Source organism: Lepidochelys kempii, chromosome 3 (assembly GCF_965140285.1).
Source record: "Lepidochelys kempii isolate rLepKem1 chromosome 3, rLepKem1.hap1, whole genome shotgun sequence".
Taxonomy (NCBI): domain Eukaryota; kingdom Metazoa; phylum Chordata; order Testudines; family Cheloniidae; genus Lepidochelys; species Lepidochelys kempii.
Genome location: NC_136382.1, coordinates 166,651,089 through 166,668,588, shown reverse-complemented (window position 1 = coordinate 166,668,588; position 17,500 = coordinate 166,651,089). Strand labels below are relative to the sequence as shown.

Sequence of the window (17,500 nt, the reverse complement as noted above, 5' to 3'; positions counted from 1 at the left end):
TACGTATGAGAATCATATCCAGACTTATTATTTGTATCGAGGAAGCACCTAGAAGCCCTAATTAGGGAGCAAGGCCCCCTAGCTCACTGTCATACACATAAAAAAGGGGAGTCCCTGCCCCTAAGTGTTCATCTAAGTACATAACGAGATACAACAGAGATGGGAGAAACATAAAGGGACAGTGAGATGAAGTGTCACTAACTTTTTTAATGTTTATTTTCCAATGCTAGTTTAGTTTCTCCTACCTTTTATTGTCAACCATATTTTGGATTGCTGAACACATGAAGACTGAATCGGGTTGCATTGTTTTACAATAGTTTTGCTTATACTTAAGGCCTAAGGAGTTTATTAATGCTTTACAATGTTTTAGTCACAAAGTTAGTTTAAAGTAGTAGTTTTAATGGATATAATTAACTTTTTTTTTTTGAGAAATATAGAGCTTTTTTAACCAAAGGGAAATTCTCAAATCCTGAGAATGCATGTCTCACATGTAATACAGAGGTAAGTTTTTATATGCACATCCAATGATTGAACTCTCCTCTTCTAAAGATTAGATCTCTGAAAAGGGATCTAGTAATTAAGCAGGAGACAACTAAGAGCCTCTTCAAATGCTCCTTTCCCCAAGCATGTAGGAAAAGACCCTTCATCTATCCATTCTAATATGAATTTCCTAGAACCTCATTTTTGATTTAGAGTTTGTCACACACTAAAGACCCAAAAATGAGCTGATCATTAAACTGCATGGTGCAATCTTCAATGTAGTCTTATAACCTTACCTGATAAGTGCCAAGTCACACCCCCACTAGCTAGAAAGCAAAAAGGACAAGTACTGTAATGCTGAAATTTGATCCAAAGGGATTTAGCAAGCTGAGCATTTGCCATATTTAACATAATCAAAGTTCCTTCCTCATATTTCAGTGATGCTTTCCTGATCTTCTGATATGATTAAAGTCTGATAGTATGCTCTTCTTAAATCACCTATACCGCATTTCCTAACCCTTGATCCTTTATGTGTGAGTTTCACTTTAACACACCCAGACAGACAGGGGAAAAAGTGATAAAACCAGGTGAATTTGGTTCTTCATCCCAAACTGTGCCACAAATTTGCTCAGGGAACTCTGATACTGTGTTCCCTTCATAGTGCATTGGAAGTGTCCGCTTTTAGCAAAGTCAAATAAGATGCTTAACAAGCTACACGTCCTATCATTTTAGCTTTGCCATTGTAGCCTTGTGGCTCAGCGCCAGAGATAGATACAACACCTCCAGCAGGATACAATGACTGACTTTTTTTTTTTTTTTTAATGTTGAATGGATTTGTTTCTGTATTTGTTTTGTCCTGTAAGGTCAATTGAAACAGAACATGCAGTAAGTATAGCTGTGCAGGGAAATTCAGACTGATAGAAAAATGGCAAATGTGATTTCTTCAGTAAAGGGTGATTTCTTCTTTGCCTGGGGCAGTTTTTTTTACAAATGAAAAACAGTTCATCCTTCTTCCCTAAACCATAATGTTTATATTGCAGTGTAGGTGGAGCAGAAGGTCAGAAAGAGATGACAGCTTTCTGAGCCACTCCATATCTATGGTATTTCTAGGGAGCCCAGCACGATGATATCTGACTGCTGAATACAGTCACTAAGATTCATGTACAGTTCCCCATATAGATTCCATTCCACTTTTTTTAAAAAAAGGAACTTCTCCTAACTCCCCTTCAAAATCCACACCTATAAGATCACCAGAGCTCATTGTTACAACCATAGTGGGACACTGGTAGGCAAGGAAGATTACCAAGCCATTGGTGTAAAAGTGGCAAAAAGTTGAAACACAACTTGGTTTAAAATAGGCAAAAAATGTTGGCCTTCAGATGACACCTGGATTTCAGCTCCTCCATGGCTCTCACTCCTCCTTCATTCCTGCTTACTTGTATAATTTTCCTTTTTTTTATATTTTTCTCATATATTAAAGGAATTATAGTCTCCCTAGGACTCTGCATTCTCACTTCCCTTCAGGAGGCTGAGACTGACCCATTCTCAGTTCTGAAATTTCAGGTTATGTCTACACTGAGAAGTAAGCTTGGGTTTAGTGGGACTCAAGTCAGCTGACCCATGTTAGGGAACCCTGTGCATCTGCATTGTATTTAACCCTATTTTATGACTTTTCTATCCCATGCTTGAAAGTATTGGCGACCATAATGAAGTACACAGACCTGAGTCAAAGTAACTATATCCCAGAGTTCCTAGCACCCTCTTCCCCCCAAAATGTAGCCGCTGTAGCCGTAGGACAGTCGTGCATTGTGGGAGAACTTTACTGCCCACCCTGCATGTTACCAGGAAGCAGCTTGCTTTGCAGATTGCTTGATCGGTTCAGTCTCCATTGCAAACCCTGGAAGCTCTCTGATAGGGTACTTGCAGATTGGTGATCAGAAGAGAATGGGTTAATGCGGACCTGAGCCAGTGCTGTTTGCAAAGGGGGGTTGCTTCTGCTTTCAGTAGAGTGGATTACAGATTTTGGGATAGAGAGGACTAGCAAAATTGTCCCATGGAATGGTGGGATGCTTCCGGCTGACTCCCAGGACCCAAGTCTACACTGCAAAGCAGTAGGGCTCAGCCTCTGGGTCCTGGCTTACCTCGAGCTCAGACCCTCCAGCCTTGCAGAGTCCTGGGACCCTGGGTCCAAACTCAGGGTTAGCGCAGTTGCAATGTAGATGCAAGGGGTGGGGTAGGTCTGAGCCTGGGATTAAGCACAGGCTTACACTGCAGTGGAGACATACCCGGAGAGACCTCTCCCCTAACATTAGGTATTCTGGTTGTTGCCCTTCCACCTACATCTTACTTTTTCTAAGACATCCTGTGTGTAGCAAGCAAATAAACACCAAAATGAGCTGTTGCAAACTGTTTCTCTGAGCTCTGCTTGCATATTGTTTCACAGCAATTCACCTAGTCTTGCAGAGGTACATATGCAAGTTGATCATAATAGTGAAACTTCTGCTAAGTTGCATTATTTTTGTGAATAAACTATATGTAATACTTCTACAATGAAGGATGAAGTGACAAATGCCTTTTTTGCACAGCATTGGTTATGGTGTATTTATATGTAGGAGTCTGCAAAGTACAATGGTCTGTTTAGAAACTGAAAAAGCTGGTTAAGAGGTTCACTTTCTGTGTAAAAATGGTATGAAGTCAGGGAAAACCTAATGAATACCCTGATGTTGCAAAGACACACTTGCTTAACTGCTGACACTGTACATTAATCCCATTGGGTATGTATACGCTGCAATAAAACCTCTGCGATTGGCCTGGGTCAGCTGACTCAGGCTTGTGGGGCCTGGGCTGCAGGGCTATAAAATTGCAGTGTAGACCCCTGAGCTCAAGGACCTTCCCTACTCATGGGGTCCCAGAGCCTGGGCTCCAGCCCAAGCCCGGGCATGTACTCTGAGATTTTATAGCCCGACAGCCTGAGCCACGTGAGTCTGAGTCAGCTGACCTGGGCCAGTCATGGGTGTTTTATTGCAGTACAGACATACACAGTGAAATCAATGGGAGTTTGTTTTTGTTTGTTTACAAAAAAAATAAGAAAACACATATCTAAGTGTAACGTTGACAGACCCCAGTGAGTGGGATCGAACTGGGGAGCTCTGGAGTTCAGTGCTTGAGCCTCTACCACATGAGTTAAAAGCCAACTGGCTGTTAGCTAAGGCTGTAGAGCAGACTCATTTGATCTCTCTCTCTAAGTGGTCTTGGTGCTACTAGATGGGACAGAACACCACACCCAGAAGGTGTGTGGGTTACATAAGCATCAGAAGAACAATTCAGAGAAATGCCAGTGGCCCAAATTTTCCAAAGCGACTAGTGATTTTTGGGTGCCTCAGTTTTTGGGTGCTCAACTGGAGATACCTTAAAGGGCCCTGATTTTCCAAAAGTGCTGTCCTACCCATACTCTGAACATCAGGCCTATTTAAAGCATCTCCAAATGGGCACCCTAAATAAATAGCAATTTTTGAAACTCCTGGATACTAACATTCTCATTTTAGAAGTCTATATTCTTTCCTACTTGCATGAGCATGACTCTTCTTGACCTCAATTGATGTGCATCAAAGGGGCAATTAAACCTTTAATGTCTGATTCTCATTTACACTAAGGTAATTTTACAGTGTTTTTGCAATCTTGTAGGGGCTTTAAAGCAAGATTTATACCCTCTTTAAGGCTCCTGTACACAATTAGGGCAATGTAAAGTGGCCCTAGTATAAGTGGAAAGCAGGCGCTATTATTTGCAAACTTCTAGCTTGCCCCTTCATCTATTTGAGATGCTGCACAGAGGCAACCTGGACCTTTCTAAGGTGTTACCAGAAGCAAGTGACAACAGTCTTCTTTACATATTACTCTCCCCTGGCTTTCTATTCAACTTTAAACCTCCTTACTCAGCAGTTATAGCATACCAGGACCTTTCTCAAAAGAAAGAAAAAGGCAGAGGACTTATTCCTTATGATATACAACAAGAGAATAGAAAACTTATTTTGCAGTTTGTGAATAACAAGTATTGTAGGAAAGGTTTATTATTGTCATAATTCCTTTCAAGGAAAATTGGAGCACACGTATTTAGAGAGATTCCCCCCGCCCCTCACAAAAAGAGAAATTTCATTAGACATACTGGTCTCTTAATTGTTTTCATTGACGTCCCAGGGCTTTTTTGTTTAAAAAGAAGAATCTTTTGTGAAAGAATTCTATTTCCCTTGCCACTTTCACAGGAGATGAAATTTATTTGTAAATTAAGTGACAAAATTCATGTGCCTATAGAATGTGCAAGCATTGTACGTACCATTTAGTTGCTACTCGTTAATCCGCTTCTTGTTGAGTTGAATTGCAAACTACAACTTGAAGGGAAACTTGAAGAGAGAAATCACCAAGCTTGGAGACGAAAACTCTATCTCACAACTACACTTCAATTTTATATTTATCTCCTTTAGGATCAAGATATTCATTGGTATAATGAGGCTGGCCCATTGATTTTTTTATCTGTTGTTTTTTTTTAAACGTCATTACATTTTAGCTCCCTCTGCCTTTTTGTCATTGGGTTACATTTAAGCACAGCAAGATCAACTTTAAACCTCCTTACTCAACAGCTTTATTAGTTATAACATACCGTGACCTTTCTCGACATTCTTAAAGAAAAAGATACAGTGTAATGTCACTTTACTTTGCTTATTGTTCTTTGTTGAGATGAACAAAGCATTTTCTACAGTGGCTATAGCACATAATTATACAGCTTTCAATAGCGGTGTCTTGGCACATATCAAAGTTCAGAAGAGCCTTTAGAAAAAAAAAGATGTTTTGTGACAGCCTAGGGAGGGTCTCATCTTTCCTTCAGAAAATAGTTCAAGGCTCTTCTGTCAAGCTTCCCTACTTAGAGCTTTTTCTCCTCCTGCTTCATAAAGTTTAAAGGGGATTCAGTGGAGTTCTATGATCTATTTCCTTTGAAAGATTGTTCCTTTGCACAGAGAAGTCCTTTGACTTCAAGAGTTCACAGATTCATGTCTTTAGGTATCATATGTCTGACCTTATCAGTTACTCTATTTAATGTAGCAGAAAAAGTTTCAACTCTTTGTGTTTGTCTGTTTTGCCTCTGTGAAATGATTTGGTGAAAAGACCATCCTTTTTAACACACCACTGAGCGGCCGTTTCTGACTGTAACCTACCCTGTGGCTCTTCTAAAAAAAAAATTGTCCTTGTGTTTTGTGTATGGATGATTTCACAGTGAGAATAGAATTATACAAGGACAGCCACACATTTAAAAAAAAAATCTTTTGCTCTTTTTTTCCTAAATGATCTATTGGCTATTTTGGTGGCTGCTACTCTGGTTCCCCAACAGGCACAACCATTTAACAAACACAGAGATAGCGGCTGGAGTGCTGGGCCAGCAGTAGGTTTTCCCTTGCTCCGACCTACCCCAAAGGCCTTCATAATTAATTGTCCTTCAGAGATGAGGAAAGTTCAGAGACAGCGTGTGTAGCGATGTCTATTGTCTGACATTCAGTTCTCCTTCCCTCAGCTCTTTTTCTTCATTCCACAAAGGGTTATCAATAGGAGCAGAGAGCAAGCTCTCTTCTAACAGCTGCTGGTGATGGTTGTATCTTTCTGTGGAACATATTGTATTCAGCCGTCTATGGATTAAATGGCTGAAAAAGTTCTAACAATCTTTTCAAACTAGCATGTTTATTTCATCTAGATTACACAGCTATTTAGCTAATTAAAAACTTCTTCAGACCCTCTTATTTTTTTCTTTGAATGGAAGATTAAAAAATTATCATCAAATAATTCCGGGGAAATTTTGGTCAATACCTGAAAAATTTTCTCTCCATATCAGCTTTGATCAATTTCCTCCTCCCCTGCCCAAAACAAGCATTGATTTTTTGAGAGGGGAGAAGGATGCTTAATGGAATATCCATAAAAGAAAACATTGGTGTAAGTGCCAACAGAAACAAACACTTGTCCATTTAAAAAAAACAAAAAACCTATTACAATGCCAATAACTTCAAAGTGCAAAGAAGCTGGAGTTTTCTTAACAGATTATTAATATTGTTGCCCCTTCTGTGATTAAATTAGAATCCTCTGTGGCATAATTATTAAACTTCATATACAACAGAACAAAATTACATACATGCCTCTTTGTTTTCCCTAATGATATGCTAAACAAAGATATGGTGCAGTTAGCAGATATGCGAGAAGTACGGTCAAATTAAAGCTGTTTATTAACAATCGTTACGTTACTGTTCCAGTTAATAGGGTGAAGCCAAAAAAGACAAATACAATCATTCTTCTGCTGAACAGTTTAACTAGCAAATTAGGGAGGTTTTTAATTTACAGAAATAGTAGCGATGCTCTTCATAGACATAACTGTATGAGTTAAAGAAGAATAACCTCATCAAAATATTTTCTGGGCTCCATGGCACTTTTTTCATGTTAAGGAGACCTACAGAGCAACCAAAATCAATTATTATACTGATTAAGTTGTGCAATGCAGTTTGCAACAGGTTTTCTGTATTTAAGAAGAAACTGCATATGAGGTACACACAGCTAATACAGTAATGCAAAAACGGTCATAAAAAATTAAAGTTATTCTTATGAATCTTTCATTAGAAGCGATGAAAAGGGACACTGGTGAAGCCAGTTCTTTGTTCTGAGCTACTCTGATAGGGGCTGATCCTGCAAACAGTCCTGCACTTTAGGAGCTTTATGCATATGAGAAGACCCTTAGCTCTTTGAGTAAAGCTACTCTTGTTGATAATTGTTTGCCAGATTGGGTCCTTAGATTGCTTCCCAGTGTTGTTTCACTTTCTCAAACAGATGTTTAAAAATTGACAAAAGTAACAAAAAAATTTGACAAAAAAACCACCCACACAACCAGACATCTGTACCAAGGCAAGCACCTTATGCAGAAAGAGCTGTTAGGTGTTTTAAGGCTACTTGAAGCTTTTCAGATTACTCCCCACTGCAATAACATGTTAAGTACTGAATTGCCCTTAGAACTATTTTATTCCTGATCAATAAAATAATAATCTTGTGTTTTAATGTGCAAAATATTGTGCTTTTGCTTTTCTAGCTTCGTTCATGGAGGGTGATGAACCAAAATATATACCTCTCCTTGTTTGAGTTTGTAACATTATTTTGGGGGAAAGCCAGAGATAGTTCCAGCTCTGTTTTTTACAATTATTTACTGATACCCCCTTCTTTTTGTCCTTTCCTTCTCTTCCTCCCCCCTCCCAAAATTGGCAAACTCTTCAGACTCCTACTGCCATTTCATTTTGCATTCAACAAGGGGTATGGGGAATTGAAACGTCAACTGGAGACTGAGAAAAGCTCCAATTTATAGTGCTTTAGCCTTGCACAATTCAAGATTTCTTTTGGTAGCTGCACACATTATACCCCACATCACTCAACTCTCTTGGGGTGGTGGCAGTAGTGAGGAACGGCTATTTCTTCCTCTGTGTGTACTACAGGCCTCTAAAGACTCTTATTTATTCTCTCCCATGTCACCTTGTGTACAGTCTGGTCTGTGACACTGATGGTGATTATGTCATTATTTTGCTCTGGGGGCTTTGGCACATCTGCAGAGCTGATGCACATCTTCTTTGTTACGCTGGCATACGTCCCATATCACAAATGCTTCATTAGCCTTACTGCCTGCCTCCTTGCCAGACAAGAATGCCCAAAACCAGGCTTCTTTTTTGCTCTGTTCTTTTGTGTCTATGATGAGCCTTTATTCATCTTCCTAGTTCTTCCCTGTTTTCCATTTTCCTAGGTGAAACTAAAGTCTATATATCCTCATTTCTTCCAGATCATCCTAGTTTGTAATCCCTTTCAGCCCAAACTGATCCCTCACAACCTTTATGACTTTTCATTCATCCCTGCATATAAGTAGACTAGAAACATTTCAAACTCGCAGTTACGGGGAGGAACCAATTAATTGTGTGTTAGGTCTAGATGTACATTCCTACTATTGGTATCAGGTAATAGTTATGTCACACGATTTTTCTCCAGTCTTTTTTACATTACATGTTAACTATGTTTCATTCAAAACTTTTTGGAAAGTAGTGTTGAATTGTGAACAGGGAACGATTCTTGCAATCACTGTCTAACTGATGGAGGATTCCTAAATGCAAAGTGTGTTCTTACCACAGCTTCATATTAAAGAATTTCGCATGTTCTATACTTCATGATTATAAAAACCAAGGCAACCATTTTCTCCTCGAAACTTTATCGGAGCTGTTCTACACAAATCACATAACAGAGTGGATAGTGCTGCTTTTAAGAAGGTGGATTAGCTACTCCGTTATAACCATTCATTTTCCTGGGTTTAACTCACTCACATCATATTTAAACTTGGGGTGAGATCTTCAGCTGGTGTAAATTAGCTCCAAAAGTCAATGGAGCTACATTGATCCATGCCAGCTGAGAATCTGGCCTTATGTAATATTAGTGTCAACTCAGATGAAGTTTTCAGTTTTTAAACAAATATTAATTTATAGAACTCTTTTTTACAGTTTTAGAAGACTAAAAATTAAATATAGACCTAGCTTTGGAGGCTCTCGCTCTTTATCTGTAATGTATGTTAACACTCCCCTGCATATACACAGCGAGAGACTCACACAGCTAATACATTTTCACTGAGTTGCACGCGGCTATACCTAGGGCCCTACCAAATTCACAGCCATGAAAAATGCGTCACAGACCGTGAAATCTGGTCTCCCCCATGAAATCTGGTCTCTTGAGTGCTTTTCCCATATACTATACAGATTTAACAGGGGAGACCAGTGTTTCTCAAGTTGGGGGTCCTGACCCAAAAGGGAGTTGCGGGGGGGTTGCAAGGTTATTTTAGAGAGTCACGGTATTGCCACCCTTACTTCTGCACTGCCTTCAGAGCTGGGTGGCTATTGGCCAGGTGCCCAGCTCTGAAGGCAGCACCTCACCACGAGCAGCACAGAAGTAAGGGTGGCAATACCCTACCATGCCATCCTGTGCTGCCTTCAGAGCTGGGCAGCCGGAGAGTGGCGGCTGGTGGCCAGGCGCCCAGTTCTGAAGGCAGTCCCCCACCAGCAGCAGTGCAGAAGGAAGGGTGGTAATACCAGACCAGGCCATCCTTCCTTCTGCGCTGCTGCTGGCAGTGGCTCTGCCTTCAGAGCTGGGCTCCCGGCCAGCAGCCGCCGCTCTCCAGCTGCCCAGCTCTGAAGGCAGCAGTGCAGAAGTCAAGGTAGCCGTACTGCAACCCCCCCCCTACAATAACCTTGCGAACCCTGCCCCCCCAGCTCCTTTTTGGGACAGGATCCCTACAATTACAACACCATGAAATTTCAGATTTAAATCACTGAAATCATGAAATTTACAATCTTTAAAATCCTATGGCGGTGAAATTGACCAAAATCCATGAATTTGGTAGGGCCCTTGTTATAACTGTATGACTCCCTTTGACTTTAATGCATGCTCCTCCCCTGTAGGTCTTTGAACTGTTATCCCTAAGTGTGTCAAGTATTTAATGGCATCACTAGTTTGTGAAATGGCACTGTGGTGCATTTGGGAAATAGCAAAACTAATCATTCAGCACGGCTAATTTCTATAACTTTTGAAAACCACGAGCGCGACTCTGCATCATCATAAACGACGTCAACACCTCCCTCTGACACATCTGCCCTCTGTGCCCCCTGCCCTGTTACAAAGCACATGCCAGGCATGATTGAGATGGTAAAGCAACAGCGTTGCAAGTTTATTGTGACTCCATTCTTATGTCATCATAGTATGAGATCATCATAGCACCATTATTTCAAGCAATATCCTGTATGGACACGATTCCCTCTAGTTATAGGTCCATGGGTCCCCGCCCATTATGAGGCCATCAGGAGGTGATTGCTGGGCAAAACCATTATCAATGATGTCCATGAAAGGCCCGTACCATGTGCCAGTACAAGAAATAATAGAGCCTATAAAAATGAAGCCATAGTACGTTGATATAATATTAAAGCGGCAACATTTCCCTACAAGCTTAAGAAAAACAACACTAAGGCTATCACCGCAGCTGGAGAATCAGGTATCTAGGTGCTTACGTGGGCCCCATCACTATAGTACCTGAGCACCTGCCAAGTATTTAATAAGAGGAAGAACAATCTCTCTCTCTTCCTTGCCAGCTTGTACGAGGACTAGCTCAATTAGCATGTGTGTGTGAGAGAGAGAAAGGCACTATTGGAAGAGCTTACTGAGAGAAAGCGAAGTTAAACAGATAAGTTTTCCATTTTGTTCTGAACAGTGTGAGGTACACGGTCATTCTTAGCTCCTGGGGGAGTCCGTTCCCTTGGTGAGGACCAGCTTATTATAAAAGTTCCACCTCCTGAACTCATGAGCCTCCCCTAGGGGTGGATATTTAAAAGGTCCCAATGTAAACAGAGCTGTCATGATGGTCTCTCAGGTAGCTAAGGCCAGACCAGTGGAGGAGTTTGACCTTGAACTCAATTCTGTATTTAATAGGGAACCAGTGTACAGAGCAGAGGACCAGGGCAGTATGCGTTGCCAAGCAGACAGACTGCTGCATTGATCAGGACTTGCAGGAGAATGATGACTTAGACATGTGAATGGATTTAAAGCAGCAGGTCACAACTTTATTAACTTTAATATTAAATGAGAGGCTTTTAACTAGCAGGCATCAGTTGGGCCTTGGTGGGGAGGCATTGAGTGGCCTCAGGCCATGGAACCAAGCAATATGGGCTGCTTGTCTTAGCCAAACCCCTGCTATTCAGTTCCCTTTTCAGCCCAATGCAGAATCCCATCGCCTTCCTCCTGCAAGGAGCAATGAGGGGACAGATGAGGGGAAGCTCAGTCTGTGAAGACTTCAGACCTCCTCTCGCCTCACAGATTCACCAATCCCTGGGCCATGTGCTTGCGTTTACCTGAGGAGCTGTCTCCTTAAAGCTTCTTATCTGCATTGGGCACCAGCCACAAGTTGCAATAACATTTATTACTCCCAGCCTCTTTTATTTATTTATTTTGAAGTGTCGCCTCCCTTGTCTTTATCCCCCCACCAGCTCTCCAGGGTGCTGTGAGGGAGGTGGAAAAAGCCACCAATACCCTGCCAGTCTTGCCCAGCAAGAAAATATTCCTTTCTGACCCCAAATATCTTAGACCTACAGCAAGCCCTGGAAACCCAGCTTGGACAACTGCACCACCTACAGGGCAGAGTGGCTGGGGCAGCTTTCCGCAGCAAGCCTGGCTGCTGGGTGCACAGGAATGCTTGAACACATGGGTTCACTGGAGCCAATCAGCTTCCTCCCCTTCTCCCCCCTTCATCCCCCGTTCCCAACTGTTCAATGGTGTCATGGGGAGGTGAAGCTCTGCTTCACTCCCCCTACCCAGGCATGGCCCCCACCCGTATTCTGAGCAAGGACACAGGCACATTTTCCTTCCACTCCAGACATTCCCCTGCCCAGCTGATTACAGACCACCTGCCCCCAAACCCCACATACTAAGACAAAAAAGGGCCATTTCAGGGTCTGGGATTTAATTCCTAGATAGACCAAAGGAAAAACAGATTACAAATATTTTCTCTTTTTTCTGGGCAGAACTGCCAGGAGTGCCTATATTAGGGTTTTATGCCATGTAATATGTACTCTGTAAATGGAGGGATATAAACATTTGATGTGTTACTGCAGTGTTAAAGATCCATCCACTAAGCCAAATACTGGCCAGCGTAGTGACAGTAGGGTACCCACCCTACAAAGAGGTGTACCTATTACACATGCTGCAAAAGCACTTTCAACTGTGCACTCTGATTTTATCCACCAGCTCCCGCAGCAGAATTCCCCTGTGCATGGTAATAGATCTGTGCAGGGGCCTGTTATTGGCGAAAGAGGCACATGTTCTTCTGCATCCAGGCCCTGTCACCTGCCCTCTCTGTCCCAGCACAAAACACTCCTGTGTTGCTACTGTCCCAGAAAACCTGTGAGCGGCCTATTTGCAGCTACTGCAAGGGAGCCTGAATTGAGTGTTCAGCCTCAACCTCATATTCACTCTTCTGGGCACAGGTGTCCAGTACCTGTCAGAAGTTGGCAGCATGGTATATAACATTGCCCAGCATTGTAGGCGATCCCGCTGAAATAAGATCATGTTTAGTCACAATGGGGCTGAGCTAAAGGGGCAGTAAGTCAGAACAGTCGTGGATTTATTGGTTTTATTTCTCATTCAAGGGGAGGTTAACGCAGCTTTGTGCGTGTAAAAGTAACCACGCATATACTTTTTCCTTTTACTCCCCAACATATATTAAGCCCCAAAACATCTTAAACTATAGGAATTCATTAGTGATTTTTCCTTACTATTACAGTGCTATTAATGATGCAGTAGGTAAAGAGCTATCCATTGTAAATCCCTATACTCGCATACTTCTAACTCATCAGGAAAACCAATGAAAAATTCTCCAGAATGCAACTTGATAGCCTGGAAGTAAAATGTTTTAGAGATGTTGGTCGGGAGGAGCAGGGAGAGGGAAGGAATTTGCATATTTTAAGAGGTGAGAGATCAAAATCATTGTAATTTAAGATCCTCTTTTGTCTGTTTGAAACTTCAGTATTTTTTTATGTTTAAAATGTTTGCAGCACACCATGGCATGACTGCATTTCAGTGGGGGTGGGTAAAGTATTCCTCTGTCTCATGAGTTCTCAACTGGGGGAGAAGATTCCCAGGGTGGGGGTCGGAAATAGATGTCAGGGGGTCAGGACTACCCTGCCTTTCCCATATTGCTAAATGGGAATCAGGTCCCAAATAGATCCGTTCTAGATGGAAGGGATGTTGCATTATAGAATAGCTGCTCTATCCATCCATCCATGGCATGTGAAATGTACATATCAGTTTCGTATCTGTGTGCTATGTATTGTATCCCTATGTGGAGTCTGTAAAGTACTTTGGACTCCTATGTGAAAAAGCTTCATTTAAATGTAAGTGATTAAATCTAGTGTATTCCACAGTATCCATTTTCACTGCACCACCACTTTTGCTTCTCTGATGTTATCAGACATCTCAGCACTCCCTCTGTCCCTTCCCTTCCTTGTGAGAGCAAGGCTTTCTTTCCCCTGCTATACGCTGTGGTGGAGGCATCAGGATTACTAATAGCATCGTGGTCCAGGTTTAATGCCTCAACACCTTTGCATGGGAGTGGGGGAGGGGTTTGAGCCTCACTTCAGCCAGGCATTTTAAAACGATTTTACGGCTGTGCGTTAAAGGGTTTGGTCAGGTTTGTGTTTTATTGATAGTTTGTTCGGAAGGAATACAAATGCAGCAGTAAGCAACAAAATTTTTTAAAAAAAACCCTGAGTCTCCATAATTTTTCTTTTTCAAACCCTTACAAACTTGGAGCTAGAACTCTTTGCTTCTCTGTAATAGCAGCTGGGGCACTGATCACTAGCGTCAGCATTCCAGCATTAATTCTGCCCCTTCAACACCACTACACTACAGGAGCCCCTGTGATGCTGGCATGAGGGTCACGGTGCTGGGGAGGGTGACCACATTGAAATCACTGCGATATATGCCCCAAATGAGTCTCCCAGCTGGAGAGGAACACAGTGCCCACAAATGTGGAGTGTTTCTAGATCGCTGTGGCTGTTTCCCACCACTAGCTAGGTGCCCTCAGTGCTAGAAGGAAGCATACACTGGGATTCTAGTCCAGGGATTCTCAAACTTCATTGCATCGTGACCCCCTTCTGACAACAAACATTACTACATGACCCTGGGGGGGACGGGGACTGAAGCCTGAGCCCACCCACGCCCTGCTGCCCAATGTGGAGGGACCAAAGCCCAAGCCCCACTGCCCCTGGTCACGGGAGGGAAGCCTAAGGGCTTCAGCCCCAGCCAGGGGGCCTGTAACCTGAGCTCTGCCTCCCAAGGCTGAAACCCAAGGGTTTCAGCTTCAGCCCCAGGCAATGCGGCTCTGGGCCCCCGCAAGTCTAAGCCAGCCTTGGCAACCCCATTAAAACAGGGTCACCACCCACTTTGGGGTCCCGACCCACAGTTTGAGAACCCCTGTTCTAGTCCCTTTTCACATCTCGATAAGCGAATGAATTATTACCATTGCTGATCTACAGAAACACTTACACTGAAAGTCCTGCAGGCGCAAATTTGAGAGAGACTCAAAGACTGAAGGCAATGCTAGTGTGGATTCCAGACTGCCATGAGGTACCCCGTGCCGCCTCCAGTGAAGAAGTGACTGAGATTAGTGCCGAGCTCTCCACCCTTATCTGAGAAAAGGAGACGACTGGGGGAAATGATGTGCCCAATAATTTAAGTATTATTCATTTGTATTTTTAAAATAAAAATGCCCTTTCCAAATATCTCCCGCTCCTCATAAATGATAATGGAATCAACATTAGCCTTTCCATGGCCTGAGCCAACCTGTTTTTTTCCTAAGAGGGGTCCAGAATGTTCAGCCAATTGAGTGATCTAATTAGCTGAAAATTGTTAATTTCCTTTACCTTATAAAGCACCTAACGCAGAAACTGTTAAATAATGTTAAGTGTCAGACTTAAACTGAGAACACTGGGCCATATGCTGCCCCAGCTTGCACGCCAAAAAGTGTAGCAACTTACTCCAAAACCTGCCTCCAAATTCTCTGTGTAAGCCAATGCCTCCTGCTTGGTATGCTGCCACACCAACTCACAGCACAAAGATGGGCCCACGCAGCCGTTCTACTTCCTCCAGAAAAGAGGGTGGTGGTTTGAAAAATGTAGGAGGAGTCGGGGCAAAGGCAATGCACTCCACCAGCTACTCTGGAAAAACAAGAAAACCGATAGCAAAGGAGCACTGCTTTGAGCAGCATTCACCTGGTAGTGACAGAAATCTACACTTTACAGCTACAAACTGTACGAGGCCAGTTCTTGTTCCCTGCACTGCAGAGGGCATGCTTTGTGGATAGATCTGCCCCAGTCTATTCAGAAAGGTAGGGTCTGCCTCCATGGCACCATGCAGCTTGTCCTATTAGGGGTCCCTCTGCAGCCCCAGGGAACCACAAATAGGGAGGGGCTGGTGAAGGTAGCTACAATCTCCCCTCCATCCTGCCTAAAAATTCATGCAACCTAAGGCAGCATTAACTTTTGGTTGACCCCCATCTTTGCAGTGGCTCAGGGGTATTCCAGATAGAGCTGCAGGCGAGTGGATTGGAAAGGAGTAGGGAGTCCGAAACTCAGCATGGAGGAGACAGCGGAAACACAGGATTTGGCTGCCAAACCGGCCGCCTGGCACTGTTGTTGGGGGCAGTGGAATGGAGGAAATGTGGCCAAATGCTGCAGCAAGGGGAGCCTCATCGTTTTCACTCAGCACCTTCTTCCTCAGGAGCTTGAGGAGTCCGGTTATTTTGTATTTGTATTGTGGGGCCCATTGTGCTAGGTGCTGTACACACACCTATAAGAAAGACAAAACAATCAGTCATACAACCCATTCCAGTCCCAAAGAGCAGAGAGAGTGAGAATGCAATGAGAGAGAATAGGTGGGCAAACCAGACAAGTGTGGGCATATAGTACAAGCAACACAAGCCTCTTTGTTTGCTATAACAAGCAGCGGTGGCGGCAACCCAGTAAGATCCGGTCCAAGAATCTCACTGGATGCATAAGCACACAGGGGTGCCATCTGCAAAGGGTGGGACGTGCGGGCTTTATCTCTGACTGCAAGGGGCTCGGAAGAATTGATTGGCCATTTCCACACTCGGTGGCAGATTCAGCCACGTGAGTAGCAGCCATGTCGTACGTGATGGGTGGGGAGTCACACTTAAAAAGCTGTTTCCTTTGGAACTGTGCACACCCAGAGTACTCCCTCGACGGCAGACTCTTAATCCTGGAGAGGGTCTAATAGATACCGTTTACACCTTCTCTTTGGGTTAAGAAGCTCCCTGTGGAGCCCCTCACTGCTGCCACTGTATAGATCATCCAACTCGAGACGTTAGCCAGCTTCCCGCTCACCTCCTCTAACCTGTTTACCTCCCATTAGCGTGGCCTTGGGGGGGTGCAGCTCTGCAACGTGAGCAGCTTTCACCAGCTGAAGACCTCTGATCCCAAGTCCACTAGAGATTTTGGCTTTTCTATTTGGCAAAACGACTTGTTGCTCACCAGGTCGGCATGAATAAAGATATTTTTTAAATCCGTAAAGTCCTGCTACTGAAAAAAAAACAACCCACTGCTGTCTTTCTGGATAATTTAACCTCTCCCTGGCAGGCTGACATCTTGAGTGGTCTGTGCTGCACTTATTTATTTCTGCTCATAATTAGACTTTAAAGAAACAACCCCACACACACACACCAAGAATTCTACTTTATATAAAATTTGAAAGCAAAATCAATCCTGACCCAATCTTATCATTTTTAAAGTATGTTTATCCAGCTTTGTAGTAGGAACAAGCAGGCTGTTGAAGGCCACATAGTTTTCAAACCTTGGTTGCAACACGTTACCCCATTTTGAAACCGTCTTTATCTACCCGAGAAAACTAAAATCTGTTTGACAGAGTAGCACTCCAGCCAGTTTATCTTGCAATATGCCTTTAGCTCACAGAGCCTATTGATTTCCTTAAATTAATGTTTACAGAATGCTACTGAATTTCACTCAACAGGACATTGTTCTTTTGAAGCTTTGTAAAATATGATACAGAGTGTTATTGCCATTTGTTCCATTGCTAAGACTGATGAAACATTTATTTTTTTAAGTGTGGCCTTGAACTATAGCTGTTTCCTACAAGTGTGTTTACTCTTGGAACATTAGTAATATGACACACTTCCAGACACTGGCACAATACTTTGGTCAGACCACAGGCAAAATCTTTAGGTACAGTATGGCTAATCTAATCATAAAAATGGACCTGAAGTTTAACACAGACTAGACGTAGACAGTACGAGAAAAGGTTTCAAGCATAGCCCAGCTGTCCCTGTCTGAAGAATCTTCAGATTCGTTCGGTGCAGCCTAGCAGTTGTCTGAAACTGTTACAATATTAGAACTGTTGT

At 42.8% G+C, this 17,500-nt stretch overlaps 1 protein-coding gene across 1 annotated transcript in view; it reads left to right on the top strand.

The window, feature by feature from the left end:
- The window catches only part of PROX1 (prospero homeobox 1), a 53,727-nt gene that overhangs the window by 24,168 nt on the left and 12,059 nt on the right, over window positions 1–17,500 (top strand). The gene's annotated exons all lie outside the window — the stretch shown is intronic.